The sequence below is a fragment of the Canis lupus genome, chromosome 38, assembly GCF_048164855.1.
Source record: "Canis lupus baileyi chromosome 38, mCanLup2.hap1, whole genome shotgun sequence".
Classification (NCBI taxonomy): domain Eukaryota; kingdom Metazoa; phylum Chordata; class Mammalia; order Carnivora; family Canidae; genus Canis; species Canis lupus.
Window position 1 is genome coordinate 23,293,851 of NC_132875.1, and position 13,220 is coordinate 23,307,070.

Below are 13,220 nucleotides of genomic sequence, written 5' to 3' on the forward strand. Positions count from 1 at the left end.
CTAGTAAATAATTTCATTATTTTGCTCCAGGAACTTCCTGAAAATCAATTTATCTGAACAATAGACTACTCAAACAACCCCCTTCTTGGGACAATAGTTTGCTTAACCTGGCAAACCCCTAGACTATCAAACAATTGTTTCTTTTTCAAGACCCTTCCTTTGCTATATTCTCCAATCCTGAACTGTTATCTTACAAACTGCCCAATCCCAACTATCTCCATATTGAAAGATCTGCCTTTAACCAGACTTCAAAGCCTATAAATACCTCTTTACCTGGAAAGCACTTCCCCAAACTCTGCTCTTCCCTGGGGCAGGCTCCCTTTCATCCTCTGGTCTCAACATAAATGTTCCTTTCTTTATCTTCTCCTCCCTGAGATCATCCTCCACACCTTACTCTCTTGCTTCATAGCACTCACCACCATTGGTACTTACTTTATCTGTTTTCTGTTCTCTTGTTTTTTTCCTGCTTCCCCTTTAGACTATGAGCTCTGTGAGGAAAGAACCTTGTCTGCTCTGTTTGCCATTTAATTTCCAGAGCCCCTTGTAGATGCTCAAAAAATATTTGCTGAAAGAGTGACTTTGGCTCTGGTGAGTGTGATCTCCAACACACCCGAGCTGGCTGCCTGTTTCTGAGACCCCGGTGGGGACTGCGGAGCCCAGGGCTGCTGGAGTTCCCCACTCTCCCTTTAACCTCCAAGGTTAGAGGCAAAGGGGCAAGTGGGAGAAGTAGCACAAGGATTAAATTCACAGAACGGTGTGAATTGCTTTCCTCAGTGGTATAGGAGCAGGTGAGAGGAAGAAATCTCCAGAAAGTGAGCCGAGGAACTGGGAGAAGGAAAGAGCAGTGAAATCCCTGCTGTGCTTTGCCTTTCCTGCTTTTCCCCGAGGGACCTAACAAAGGACCATTTTCCCTATGAGACCAAGAGAAGGGTACTTGGTTGGGTCAGGTCTGGGTAGGCCTAACCTAGTGGAGCTTCTCTGGGTACTAACTCTTCATCCTCAGGACTGAGCAAGTGCTTTTCTACATATCTACAGCCAGACTCTCCAGTTAGAACTGCTGAGCTCAGATGGCCCTACACCGTGTGGATGCCGCAGGATCCACCTTTCAGAGTCGGACATTCCCTTTGGGCTGAGCTGGTGGGCCTCTACTCAGTTCTATTTGAATTTCTCCAGAGAGAGTCCCACTTGGGTGTGGAAGCAAATCAAGAAAATAACAGGTTAATTCACAGAATGTTTCATTTGCCTATCAGAATCTGAAAATATGGGATGCCTGGGTGGCTCAGCAGTTGAGCAACTGCCTTTGACTCAGGGCACGATCCCAGAGTTCCAGAATCGAGTCCCACATCAAGCTCCTTGCATGGAGCCTGCTTCTCCCTCTGCCTGTGTCTCTCATGAATAAATAAAATATTAAAAGAAAAAAAAAAAGAATCTGAAAATATAAAATCTGGAAGGAATCAGCCTTCCAGAACCATCTCCTCCATCTCCTCTCTTTGTGCACAGAAAGGAGAGGGATCTTGCCCAAGGCTGACTCTTAACACACATGATCTCTTTTTATCTATCAACAGTTCTGTGAGGATGAGGACTGTTCCATTTTACAGTGGAGGATAACCACACTCCAAGGTGGGAAGAAAAGTTTCCAAGACCAAGACCACATGGTGAAGGGGTAAAGGCTGGCATTTGAACCAGGTTTTCTGGCCTTCAAATCCATACTTTTTCTGCTATGCCATGTTGTCTTGTTTCTTAGGGGGTTTTATGGTCCTTAGACTCGGAACCATATAAATTAGCACTGGAATATTATTCAACAGCCTCAATTCTAGCCTAGGCCCTAGAACTTGAATCAGCTCAGGGGCGCCTTGGTGGCTCAGTTGGTTGGGCATCTGACTCTTGGTCTCCACTTGGGTCTTGATCTCAGGGTCATACATCACGCCCAGCATGGAGCCCACTTTAAAAAAAGAAAGAAAGAAAGAACCAGTTCTCTGCTTTTTTTTTTTTTTTAAGATTTTATTTATTTATTCATGAGAGACACAGAGACAGAGGAGAGGGAGAAGCAGGCTTCCCTCAGGGACCCAGATGTGGGACTCAATCCCTGAACTCCAGGATCACACCCTGAGCCAAAGACAGAGCTTAACTGCTGAGCCATCCAGGGGTCCCCAGTTCTCTGCTTCTTATGTGACAATTGGCCACCTGTCCCCCAACTTCTTCAGGACTGTCTCCCAAGGAGACATTCACTCAACCCATATCCCACCCCCAACACACTTGCATGCACACACAGGGGCCTCACTCAGTGTGCATAGTCCCCTAATGCCAGTGACATGAGTCCTTTCTACACAGACACATGTACCATCTTCCAAGACTTCTTCTCCATTCTTCCCAAGTGGGGAAGAGGGCTCCAGTATCACTTCTCACCTCCAGAGCTAGCAAACATTCTCTCCCTACAAATTTAACTATTCCTAGTCCGAAGCCCTGGGGACAAAAATCAGGCTCCATGTCTTACTGATCAATTTGGAATGGGTGCAAAGGCAGTGTTACCTTTCTCTGAGGGCGCCCACACACAGTACTGGCCTTGCACAATAGGTGTTTTCTTCTCTTCTCCTTCCTTCTCTCCAGTCCTTCCCACAGAGGGGGGGCCTTGGGCCCCACCTGAATTGGCAGCTGATGATGGGAGGGAGAGAAAGAAGTGAAGGGGGTTGTTCCCTTCCCAGCAGCCCCAGGAATTTAGGAAATCCTGAGGTGGCCTCCTCATTCCCCTCCACCACCCCCCACCTGATTTATACTGCCCCACCCCCACCACCTAACTTTTTTTAACCCTCTTTCCTGTCTTGAGGAGACCTAGATCCTCATCCTGGGAGGGACTGGCAACAATTAACAAAGACACCATGGAGTAAAGACAATTAACAATCCAGAAAAGAGGGGAAAGAGAGGCTTTGTTCTGGTCTCCATGGCAACAGGGGGGAGGAAGGAGGAGGAGGAGGAGGAGGAGGAGGAGGAGGAGGAGGAGGAGAGGCCATCCAGAGAGGCCCATACTTTCACTTTCCTTTCATCCCTCCCCTGTACCGCCCCCTTGGGTTTCTGCCAGGGAGACAGGGGATCTTGAAGAACACAGGACTGGGACAGGCCCAGTCTGCAGGCTGGAGATTCAAGGTGGGTGACTGTAAGGTTCACGCCCTAGCCGAGAACTCACTGGGGAATTAAGGCTAGAGAGAGTGCCTCAGGGCCTGAAGCGAAGACATCCTCCCCTTCCTTCTTCTTTTCTGAAGGGCTTATCTTGTGCCAAGAACTGTAAGCAAGCCTCTGCTCTGGACAGCTTGTGGTCAAAAAGAGCTTGAGTGCCTGGTGTTTCCTTCCTGATCAGAGTCAGGGGGTAGGATGGCCTCCACAACTTGCAGGGCCCACTGCAAAATGGTACGCAGCACCCCTTGTTGCAATGTTATTAAGAATTCAAGATGGTGGTAGCAGAGCATTAAATCAAGCACAGGGCCCTTCTGAGCACAGTGGCCTATGCCACTGCACAGGCTGAGAGCCCGTGAAGCCAGCACAGACAGAAGGCAGCTGGGAGCCTGGGCTCTGTTTGCCTGGTCAGCGTGCAGGCCAACAGGCATGCCTGTGCATGTGTATGAGAGAGAGGGAGAGAGAGAGAGAGAACACTTCTGGGCAAATCTTTACTTGGATTTCTATTTCCTCAACTATTACCAAGGATATTGAACTAGATGACCGTTGTCTCTTCTATGGGTTTGTGTTTCCTCTTCTTCAGGAGAAGAGGAGAAGGATTTTCAAGGCTTCTCTCTACTGCTCACAGTTCTTGACTTCTACCTCTGAGCAAAGGAGAAACCAAGTACAGAAAACCTGTTCCCAAGTGCTCTGGTCCAGCTCTCCCAGGCTTCCATGTTGGGAAAAGGCAGAAGGCAAAGAAATACAAGCTCTCAAACCCTGCTTGAGACCGTGCTGTTGGTTTGAGGGAAATTGGAGGGTACCTGCCATCTCACGAGTGCTTTTAGCCAGAGCAGAAGTTTCTTGGCATGAGAGGCCAGGAACCCCGGCCCCACCTCACTGGTGGGCCTCTCCGTTAGCCATAGGAGACTGTCTGCCAGGGCATTTCTTGCTCCCAGTGACCCTAACATCCTGAGAGAATCTGGGCTAGGGACTCCAGAACTTTATCTTTCTAGGACTCAGCCTTATCGCCCTGGGGGTCCCAGTGAAAGGAAGACTATTACTCAGAAACTGAAATCAGGGGAGGCCTAGGTGGTTCAGTGGTTGAGCACCTCCCTTAGGCCCAGGAAGTGATCCTGGAGTCCTGGGATGGAGTCCCACATTGGGCTCCCTGCAGGGAGCCTGCTTCTCCCTCTGCCTGTGTCTCTGCCTCTCTCTGTGTTTCTCATGAATAAATAAAATCTTTAAAAAAGAAGAGAAAGAAGAAAGAAAGAAAGAAAGAAAGAAAGAAAGAAAGAAAGAAAGAAAGAAAGAAAGAAAGAAAGAAAGAAAGAAAGAAAGAAAGAAAGAAAGAAAGAAAGAAAGAAAGAAAGAAAGAAAGGAAACTGAAATCAAGGAGGAAAAAAATAATTTCTGTCAGAGGCCCTAAACCAGGCAAGAGGTCAAAAATCCTGCTCTCTGCCTGGAGGGTATCCTGCTAGGGACTCCTTGCTGGGATGCTGTTATGGGCTGAACTGTGTCTCCAAGTTCATATGTCCTAACCCCCAGTAATTCAGAAGTTGACTGTACATGGAGACAAGGTCTTTACAAAGGTAATTTCACTAAAATGAAGTCATCAGGATGGGCCATCATCCACCATGACCGGGGTCCTTATCAGAAAAAGACATTTTTACACAGACACGGAGGAAAGATGATGCAAAGACCCACAGGGGGGAGATGGCCGTCTGCAAGCCAAGGAAAGAGGCCTGGGACAGATCCTGCCCTCAGGGCCCCCGAAAGAAGCCTCCCTTCCTGGGCTTAGAGCCTCCAGACCTGTAAGAAGTTACATTTCTGCTCTAGCAAATGAATAGGGATGCTTAGAGGTTGGGAGGTCTGTACAACCTTGGGGCTGCATAACGGGGTAGGCTTTTGTACTAGTGGTGCTGTATTATTTTAATTTGAAACAAAATTGATCTATTACTCTCTTCCCCCATTGCTTGGTCTTTTAAATTTTTTATTTCTTCTTGTATTGGTTTAACACATTTTATTGTTTTAATCCCTTTAGTCTTTTATTTTTCTGGTTTTAATGATTTTACTTATCTCTGTCATTTTTAATCTCTGTTTCGTCTTTGTTCCAGCTATTTCGTACGATTTGCTTTTTATCTCATCTTATCTTCTCAATTTATTGTTATTGTATTATCTTTTTATTCTCCATCTTTTATTTCTAACCTTTGCCTTATCGTGTCTTTGTTCTATCTTTTCATTTCTTTTTAGTTTATTTGGTTTATTTTTAGTTCATATTATCACTTTGCCGGCTGCCTTTTTTTTTTTTTTTTACTGTTTTTACCATCTTTTTATTTCTTCTTAGTTTACTTTATCTTTTTATTGACTGGTGTATTATCTTCCATATTTTACTGTTTTCAATTCTCTCAGCTTATTAAATGCGGAGGCTGGAAACACAGCCCTCAGGGGAGAGCTGCAAGGCTAACCCAGGCCCCAAGCTGAGGAGGCTGGATGCTCTGCCTCCTGGATCCGGCCCACCCCGCAACTCCCAACAGATGCCCCATTTGCTCCAAAGTGGGCCCCTCCTATCTGTAATAATTAATCTGTGTAATATAGGAGACCTTGGGATAAAATTCTCTCAGGAAGATACCAGGTTTGCTTATAGTAATAACACATCAGAGCTTGGCAGAGCCCAGCTTTCTCATATTATATGCCACCCCACTGCTCTCGGAGCACCGTATCATTTCAGATTCACCATCGGTAGACATCAGACCAAGGGTAAAGGAAACCACACCACTTGGCAGGGTAGGTATGGTGAGTAGGAAATTTTACTTTGTGGAAGACTTTCAACAGACCTCCTCAGATTTAATTTTAACCAGAAACCAAGTGGTCTTGATCTTTGCCACAGAAGTCCTTGGGAAAAGGCACAGTGAAGGGTCTTCTAGAATTCTTACATCTAGCTGCCTCTTGTTCATTCGACAATTTTTTTAAAGATTTTATTTGTTTATTAATGAGAGACACACAGAGAGAAACAGACACAGGCAGAGGGAGAAGCAGGCTCCCTGCAGGAAGCCCGATGTGGGACTCAATCCCAGGACCCTTGAGATCGCCCGCTGAGCCACCCAGGTGTCCCTCATTTGATAAAGTTGTATTAAGAAGTTACTATGTACCAGGAATTATGCTAGGAAATGAGGATAAAGTGAAGAGCAAAAAGAGCGAGCATCCTTGCTGTTGTACAGTTTATAATCCTGTAAAAAGATATATTACCCGGCAATGACTGATCTGATTTGCCTTCCTTGCAGACAAGACTGTGGGAGGTAACATCTGAGACTGCCCCAGTATGTTTCTCCCTTCTAGAGTAATACACATATACACATTTTTATTTTTACTTTTTTTTTAAGGATTTTTATTTATTCATGAGAGACACAGAGAGAGAGAGAGGCAGAGACACAGGCAGAAGGAGAAGCAGGTTCCCCACAGGGAGTCCAATATGGTATTTGATCCTGAGACCCTGGGATCATACCCTGAGCCAAAGGCAGACCCTCAACTGCTGAGCCACCCAGGTGTCCCCCTAATCCACATCTGAGCTGAGAAAATGACTGCCACTCCAAAGACTGCATTTCCCAGGCTCCCTTGCCGTGAAATATAGCCATGCGCCTAGGTTCTGCCGGAGACAATCTAAGCAAAAGTGAAACGTACAACTTCCTGGTTCTGCCCCCACAGGACCTTCCTGGGTATACGCCACTTCCTGGTCATATCCTTAACAATGAAGAGTGCATATTCTTTCTATTCTCCCTTTCTCCCTTCTGCTGGCTAGAATGTGGGTATGGTGGCAGGAGTTCTTATAGTTATGGGGTAGCCTGGAAGGCCATGAGATGAATGAAGGGCATTGAAAAAGGATTATGGGTCTCTGATACCATGGAGCCCCCATAAAGTTCTGTACTGCCTATTCTTTTTTTTTTTTTAATTTTAAAATAATTTTGTTATTTGCTATACAAATATACATTTCAACTTTTACAACATCCACTCCAATCTGAGCCCTTATCTTAGAAGGACAAGAGACCAACATCTCAACAACATTTTATGGACAACATACAACACACAGAGGCCCTCGAAAGCTTTTGCAACTGACAGAAACTATGGAAGATGACCTAGAGACACAGGTGTTAGGATACATTTTCCATTTTTCCAACAGCACATCAACTCCTTTAAGGAAAACAAAATGTACTGCCTATTCTTGGACAATTACAGGAGACACTAATAAACTCTATCTGGGATAAGCCATGGTGACATTGGCCGTTGTTATGGCAGCTGAACCAGTTCTCTTTAGCATGTAGGTCTCTCCCAAACTTTCCCTGATTTTGACTCAAACTAGAATCATCTCTTTCCAAGCACTTTTAAAAAAGAATTAGATATATCCCAGCAGGGTTACTCTTGTACACAAGAAAGAGAAAGCCCTTTCTTGTCACCAGGGTACACGAAGGTGAGCAATCTGTTGTATTTTGTGGCTGGACTCTGATTCTATTCAAGCCTCTATACAAAACTCTCTTGAGTCTCAGAAAAGTAAACTAGGTTTTAGCACTTGTTCCCACTTTATTATTTTTTTTGTTTGTTTCCACTTTAAATATCTTTCATGACAAATTATATGTAAACAGAAGAACATTCTGTTAAAAACAATTATTTCATCAGTGCAATCTATACAATGACCAATGATTCTACCCTCCTTCCAATGGTGTGATTCCTCTCCAGATAGTCTACTATTGGCTTATCTCTCTAAGTCCACCCTCTAAATGTTTGTTTCCATGCTCCCTGGTCACATTTTCAGTAACTTCTTCAGCTATTGGAGTTCCCTTCCATCAGCCCTGCCCCACTGCAGACAGATACTGTGGTGAAACCTCTAGATTCCCCTACCACTGAACACCTGGTAGTAGCCAAACACCGTGAATTTAGTCTTGCTTCTACTCAGTCGAGTCACAGTAGCTCCTTATGTTAGTCTGCACAAGCTGCTATCACAAATCAGCCACATATTGGGTATCTTACACAACAGGAATTCATTTCCCACGGCTATAGAGGCTGTAAGTCCAAGACCAAAGTGCCAGCCATTTGGGTTCCTGATGACAACTCTTTATAGCTTACCTTATAGCAACTCATAGCATTAGGCCACCTTCTCCCTGTGTCCTCACTTGGTGAAAAAAGAGAGCTCACATCCCTCTTCCTCTTCTTGTAAAAAACTGATCTCAATCATGAGGTCCCCACCCTTATAACTTCATCCAATCAACTACCAATAGCCCCATCTCCAAAAACCATCACATTGGGGATTTAGGCTTAAACATGAATTTTGGAGGTACACAAACATTCAATCTGTAACATCATCCCCACTCCCTTCGGTCTTATTAACTGCTGCATCCTCAGTACCTAGAATAAATAAATTCATAATCTGTGTAATTCTAAACTGCCAAAGGATAATGACTATATCCTAGAAGATTTCTAGAAGTTGCCTCCTGATATCGAAAGTATTTCTCTCAGCATGGGGCTAGATACATTTCTCAGGAAAACTATAACATTTTATTTGGGAATATAATAATATAATATCTATATAAAGAGGACTAGATTCTTTTTTTTATAATTTTTTTAAAATTTTTATTTATTTATGATAGTCACACACAGAGAGAGAGAGAGAGAGAGAGAGAGAGAGGCAGAGACACAGGCAGAGGGAGAAGCAGGCTCCATGCAGGGAGCCCGACGTGGGATTCGATCCCGGGTCTCCAGGATCGCGCCCTGGGCCAAAGGCAGGCGCTAAACCGCTGCGCCACCCAGGGATCCCAAGAGGATTAGATTCTACAAAATAATTTCATGTCTAAGAATTAGGACCTTTTCTTTAAAGTTCCATGTGGAGGGCACCTGAGTGGCTCCATCAGTTGAACACTTGACTCCTGGTTTCAGCTCAGGTCATGATTTCAGGTTGTGGGATCAAGCTCCATGATTGAGTCTTCTTGAGATTCTCTCCCTCTACCCCTCTCTCCGTGAACATGAGCTTTTTCTCTCTCTCTCAGATAAATAAATAAATCTTTAAAGTTCCACGTGGAAAATGAGGCACAGGTAAATTGGCCATCTCAATTTCAGTGCCATTAAGCTTCCAGATTGTTAATATTGTAGTCAGTGTATAAGCATATCTGTAGTAGTAAGTCTCCAAGATGGCCCCAAATGATCCCCACTTTTGTGTGCATGCCCTTGCCTTGATGTAATCTCTTCCCACTGAGTATGGGCAAGATTTAGTGACATTTCTTTTTTTTTAATTATTTTTTAGGGCAGCCTGGGTGGTTCAGCGGTTTGGCGCCGACTTCAGCCCAGGGCCTGATCCTGGAGACCCGGGATCAAGTCCCACGTCGGGCTCCCTGCATGGAGCCTGCTTCTCCCTCTGCCTGTGTCTCTGCCTCTCTCTATCTCTCTCTCTGTGTCTCTAATAAATAAATCTTTAAAAAAAATAAAATCCTTAAAAGATAAAAAAATAAAATTATTTTTTAAAGTAATCTCTACACCCAATATGGAGCTTAAACTCATGACCCCAAGATCAAGTGTTGCATGTTCTTCTGGCTGAATGAGCTAGGCACCCCCAGACTTAGTGACACATTTTTTTTAAGATTTTATTTTGGGGCACCTGGATGGTTCAGTTGGTTAAGTGTTTGCCTTCGAGGGAAGCCTCAGTGGCTCAGCAATTAAGCATCTGCCTTTGGCCCAGGGCGTAATCCTGGAGTCCCAGGATCCAGTTCCACATGGTGCTCCCTGCATGGAGCCTGCTTCTCTCTCTGCCTATGTCTCTGCCCCTCTCTCTCTGTGTCTCTCATGAATAAATAAAATATTTTTTTAAAAAATTAAAACAAACAGAAAAAGTGTCTGCCTTCAGCTTAGGCGGTGATCCTAGTGTCCTAGAAACAAGCCCTGCATTGGACTCCCTGCTTAGTGGGGAGTCTGCTTCTCCCTCTCCTTCTGCTCCTCCCCTCACTCATGTTCTCTCTCTCTCTCTCAAATAAATAAATAAATAATATTTACCAAAAAAAAAAAAAAAAGGATTTTAAGTAATCTCTACACCCAACATGGGGTCAAACTTATGACCCCAAGATCAACAGTTGCATACTCTACCGACTGAGCCAGCCAGGACCCCAAGTGACACTGTGACAGTGTGTGATTTGGAGACCAGTTCATAAAAGGCAGAGTGGCATTTGGATAATTTGCTCTTGGGGATGACCCTTGCATGTCAGGCAATGTCTGTGGAAGGGCCCACATGGTGAGGCCTCCTGCCCACAGCCTAGTAAGTGAGCTTAGAAGCAGACCCTCCAGCCCTGGTCAAGTCTTCAGTAGCCCAGCCACTAACTTCCTGAGAGACCTAAGAGACCCTAAGCCAGAAACACTCAGCTAAGCTACTCTTGGATCCTCAACCCTCAGAAACTGTGTGAGATGATAATGCTTATTGTTTAAGTTGGCTACATTTGGAGGTAATTTGTTATGCATCAATAGGTAAGCAGATAATAGATTAGGATGTCAATATCAATTAGATAACTCTACAGCTTCTAAATATATTTGCCTTTTATGGATAGGATCAGCCATCTGCAAAAAAGAAAATTAGTAAGTGGGAACCTGAGAGAATGTTTATTCTCTAGAAAGCATGATCGAATCATCTGCATAATCTGTATTCTCCCAAACCTCTTAGCATGATGCTGGACACAAAATTAGCTAATTGATTAATTGATATCTTCTTATTGAAACTTGCATTGCTTTCTATTTGCCTTATTTAAACAAATATTTAGTAGATTCACAAAGCTCTTTCTGGAGTGAAGAGTTTTTTTTGTCTGCTGAATCCATTTTAAAAGTTTTTTTCTGATGTCTTCCATGACCAGCCTCCACTCCCATCCTCATACCAGTGACTAGAGTTTGTCATTCTTTCCTCAGTGCATTCATGGCACCTGGAGGACACCTCTGTCATGACATTTGGCACTGCATTGTAATTATCTGATTACTTGTTATCTCCCTTATTAGGCTGGGAAATTTTTGAAGGCAGAGACTATGACTTGGTTCTTAGAACAGAACACAGTCTCTGGCCCATAATATAAATTCCACAAATATTCATTTACATAAATGAATAAGACTGTATTAATGGAGGAAGGAATAAATAAGTTAATAAATGAGTTGGCTTTAAAAGAAAACTAAGAAAAAGAAGAAAGAAAGAAAGAAAGAAAGAAAGAAAGAAAGAAAAAAAGAAAGAAAGAAAGAAGAAAGAAAGAAAGAAAGAAAGAAGAAAAAGAAAGAAAGAAAGAAAGAAAGAAAGAAAGAAAGAAAGAAAGAAAGAAAACAAACTAAGCAGCCTGAGGAAAAGATACTCTCCCTTGGATTTCTGTTCACTTATAAAATGAAGGGGTTGGACAAGATTACTTCTAAGACCCCTTTCCATTCAGACCTTCCAAGCTTTATGATTGAAGGTGGGAGTGGGAACCTATGCCCTTCTACAACCTCAAAAAGCAATGTTAGGAAGAAAATAATAAAGAAAAGACTAGAAATCAGTGAAATAGGAAACAGACCAACAATGAAGAAAATCAATGAAAGCAAAGACTGGTTCTTTGTAAAGATCAATAAAATTGATAAACCTCTAGCTAGATTGATCAACAACGAAAGAGAAAAGACACAAATTACCAATATTGAGAATAAAAGGGAGGGAGGATTATTTCAGATCCTACACATTAAAAGGATAAGAAGGGAATATTATTTACAACTTTATAGAATAAATTTGGCAACTTACATGAAATGGACAAATTAATTAAAAAACATATTAGAAAAACTAGCTCAAGAAGAAATAGAAAATCTGAATAGCTCTCTATTAAGACATGAATTCATTTTTTTTTTTTTACAAATTGATGAGATTCTATCATTTAAGGATGAAATAATACTAACCATACATTAATTGTTTCAGAACACAGAAGGAATATTTCCCAACTCCTTTTGAGTCCAGCTTTGTCCAGATGCCACAGCCAAAGATGTTATAAGGGAAAAAAAAAAAAAAACCCTACAGATTAGGGATGTCTGGGTGGCTCAGACGCTCAACGTCTGTCTGTGGCTCAGGGCGTGGTCCCGGGGTTGAGTCCTGCATGAGATTCCCCGCATGGAGCCTGCTTCCCCCTCTACCTGTGTCTCTGCCTCTCTCTCTGTGTCTCTCATGAATATATAAATAAAATCTTCAAAAAAAAAAAAAAACCCTACAGGTTAATATCCCTCCTGAGCAGTAGACACAAAGCCTTAACAAAATCTTTGCTAATAGAACTCAATAATATACAAAGTGGGGTAATTCAGGAATGCAGTGCATACAGATAGTAAAGGAAGAAATTAAATGGTCTTTATTCACAGTTATAATGATATGTATGTAGAAAGCTCTAAGCAATTTACAAAACAAAAACAACAAAATCACCAGTATCTGTATAACCTTGTAACAAACTATTGGAAAATGGAATGAAAAGGTGTCATTTACAGTTGCATCAACAAACATGAAACACTTAGAGATCAATTTAATGAAAGATATGTAAGACATTTACATGGAAAAGTATAAAATACTGCTGAGAGAAATTAAAGACCTAAATGAATGAAGAGATATGCCATGTTCATGGATGAGAATTCTCAATACTGTTAAAATGTTAATTTTCCCCAAATTGATCTACAGATTCAATGTAATCCAAATCATAATCACTACTCTACACTGAATATTTGTGTCCCACCCCCCACCTCCAAATTCATATGCTGAAACCCTAATCCCAGTGTGATTATATTAGGAAATGGGGCCTTTGGGGCACCTGGATGGCTCAGTCAGTTAAGAGCCCAACACTTGATTTCAGCTCAGGTCATGATCTCAGGGTTGCAAGATCAACCCCTGTATAGAACCCTGTATCATGCTCTGTGCTGGGAGCCTGCTTTAAGATTCTTTCTCTCTTCCCCTACCACCAGCCCACTCTACTCCCCACCCTAACCCCACCCCCCATGCCCACTTGCATGCTCTCTCTCCCTAAAAAAAAAAAGGAAAGAAAAAGAAAAAGAAAAATGAAATGAGGCTT